Genomic DNA, 3,733 nt, shown 5'->3' on the forward strand with positions numbered 1-3,733 from the left:
ATGGATGAATCACTTAAATTCCATTCTCAACCGAAGTGTAGAGTAACAAAACTCCATTTTTCATTCCATACAATACCAGCTAGGTAAGAAAGGCATAGGCCGATGTAGGTTTAAGTTTATTTTCGTGTAAATAAATTCCTTACTTTACTTATTTACTATCAATTTGCACTTTAAAATGGCTTCTTTCGAAAATTAATTAAGAACAATGCAGTTTCCTCTTTCATTATTTTTTTTACAAGTCAATATACGAGTAAAACATAGCAAGTGTTCTATGAAACTCAACGGAAACAAATATTACCGGAAGTACTGGCGGAAATAGTCATGCCTGATCCATCCCCTGCCGGTGCTAATTGGCGTCACACGGATCATTCTCTGGAGTCCTAAATGGCCTCTAGATAGAAGCGGACATTGATGATCTCGCCTTCTGGAACAAATTTCTGATGAATAAAACCCTTTATGTTGAAAAAGACAATTAACAGATATTTGGCTCGAGACTTCTAAATGCAACTTGGTTTGTCGTTTCTTCCTTGTCCTCTAAAGACTCTCTGCCCTGAAGAAAGCATTTGTACCATTCAAAATATACTTGTTCTAGAAAATGCTTTATGTCCTTAAACATTCTGTGGAAAGTCTTGCGTTTCTGTGGGTGATTTTTACACATGAAATTTGATTGAGAATCGAGCTACTGCGTACCGTGTACTACTGTTAAATTTCACTGCTTGACTGTTGTCCTGATAATGTTAAAACTTGCTCCAGTTACTCGACAGACATATACACTAGTGGCGCTGTTTTTACTCTAAACTGCTTTCTCTGGTTGCAAAAAATAATCCCGAAATTTTATTGCCGCAATATTTATTTGTTGAAAGGTATCCAATACAGCAGAATTTAGAAATACTATTTAAACATCATCCATATTAGAATTTATTTAGAATTGGTATAATACATTTTGGTATTTCCTAATTGTAAATTTAATAGAAATAAACTTAAAATTCGCCTACAAGAATGGTTTCCAATGATTATGAGTTGATAGAACACTAAGTTTATCAACATTTTCCCATGATGTGAGTTCGCAAAAAGATCTAACTATTAAAATACATAAAGCAAACGCCATTTAGTAATGTTATTGAAAAGTGAAACAGTTCTCATGGTTTGTACAGCATCCCTTACCTAACTACCTTCCAAGTAGCGATTGTTGCATGACCAAACTGAAGATCATGAGATGTCATATTGGATAGCATTCATAAAGTATTGTCAGTAGTTTAACATCGAATTAATTTTAGTAAACCAAGATGCGGAATGCCTATTGTTGTAATTTCATGTATCAAATGCAGTTGCTTCTATGGAATAGTGTTCATTACGTAACAAAGTAACGCACATTTGAGGTTCAAGAGAACATGGAAATCATATTGGTCTGTCTGTCAAACATAGTGTCAAATTTCTTTAAAGAGATGGAGATGGCGAAATGCACACTCAATAATCACATTTCATTTCTGGACTTTGACACCATCGCATTAATAGACCGTCTATTTATAATTTATAAAGTACATTGTTTGTCCGGTTCTGCAACTATTTTGGGTTCAGCCATTTTAGTGAGTGTAGTGGAACTAGGTGGAGTTTGTCTCTGATCTAATTCATAATTGAGCCGAGCGACTTTACAACAACAAAAACATTATTTCCAGTTAATTATTATTTATTTCTTATATCCATTTAGTTGACTGGTGCCCAGACCAGTAGTGTAACATAAACTAAACATATGCTAAATATATTTTGTAGTTGAAAATCTTTACCAAATAGCACAAATCTTGCGCTTTATGGATCCACATAGAGTAGTGGTTAATTTTTAGCAGGCTATCTCGATTGAAAGTTGGAGCTCCCTCATGGGTAAATAGTATACATACTTTCGACGCGAAAGACCTGGGTTCGAAAGCATAAGTGGTTCGAATTCCACATCAAACGTTAAGTCTATGTCCCACTATAGCCTCGATTTGAAAGATACGTTAAACTCAGCAAATGAAACCAAACTAATCGATTAAGAGTTAGTTCTCTGAGTAGGCATTGAGTGATTCTATAGTATTCCCGCCGAGTTGTGATGCTTGACCTAGATCTTTTACCGATTTCACCACCCAATAGAATGCAAGGGTGTGTTCCGGTCGTCAACCCCCACCCATCACATTTTGTCAGTGTCGTCTCTCGCGCTACACGGAAATCATCTCCCGAGAGTACTGTGTTGTCGGATTGGCGCCAAGTTCCGTTTTGTTGGGTTTTGTTGCATTATATTCTCACTGTTACTATTCGTGTTTTTGTTACCGTTTTAGAGTAATTGTTACTGTGGTTATTATTGGTAATTTTTGTGTGTGCAGTGTTATTATTGGTAATTTTTAAATGTTTTTTTAATACTCTTTTACACTGTCTTCAAAATTTGGCAACATTGTTAGTGAATTTGGAGTGTTTAACGTTTCTCCAAGTGTGCGCTCGGGAAGCGACTCCACGAATTGTACCGAAGTTTTCCGATGTACCACAGCTCAAGCAATGATTGGTTTAGAGCCCAAGCTTCACGACTCGGCGCGAATACTATAACACAGCCAAGTGCAATGTAGGTCAGTCCAAAGCTGAACTGTCGACGACAGCGGTAAGATAGGCCATACATTACTACCGGTACCGTAAGACGGGGTTACTTTGCATACGATTTAAGAAAATCTTATGTAACTTACAAATGTAATAATGTAGAGCATGCATTTTAAACACAAAATAGCTAGATATATAAGGAAACCATTAGTGCAAGTTCATTGGTAAACATTCAGTATGACCATAGGTGGGGTTACTTTGCACATCATACAAAAAAGTATGTTCAAAATACGAACATAACGTTTCTGTGCAATATTTTCCCATCAGTATTTATACATTTTACTTTCTACACAAAACTGCATACAGTCTATAAATATTGATATTAGAATGAGGGTACCGGTATCGATACTTAGTATAAATTACCAATATTTGTAAAGAAAATTATGTATTTTCTGATACCGGTACAGGAATCACATTCTAATAGTTTAGCATATGTCCCACAAAAATGCCAACTCAGGAACAGAAAAAAATAATCCCCGTGAACTGATTTGCCTTAGTTATTCATTATGTCCAAGAATATCATCTCAACCTTAATCAGTGGAAGATTTACGGGGTTTGGAACTTCGTGGCTGAAGCGCACCTAAATTGCATGATTTATTTTTTATTTTTAAATCTAATGTTAGTCATTCCTATGCATATAAGCTTCAAGCCCCCCTCCCCTTCCAAAAGTCTAGTGATTTCTAAAAAAGGAAGCCTTTGTGAGTGAAGCCCCTCTCAAACTATTTTACTGGATCCGCTACTGTTCACAATTTATTTTGCAAGAAATTCATTCCAGCATTTATCTAAATAGGAAATTTACCTAAATTTAGAATGCAGGAGGTTCCAGTAGTAATAATTTCCTATCTAAGTGGTATTTTGGACCGGTGCAAAGTAACCCCGAGTAGAGGCTGAAACCGCCTTCTCCCAGTTTTACTTTATTATGACTTCAAAACGTTTCACATTTTAATTTCAACTATTGCATCAAAATCCCATTATACACTGTAGTATTCTACGAAACTGACTTAACTTTAACGGAATATTGTACGTGATATCTTTCAAATTTTGGCGGCCATACCTCTACAACAACAAACCCTCCGGGTAATTAGAACTGATGTTAACCACCAACATTATA

Source organism: Thermobia domestica, chromosome 14 (assembly GCF_964235325.1).
Source record: "Thermobia domestica chromosome 14, izTheDome1.hap1.1, whole genome shotgun sequence".
NCBI lineage: Eukaryota > Metazoa > Arthropoda > Insecta > Zygentoma > Lepismatidae > Thermobia > Thermobia domestica.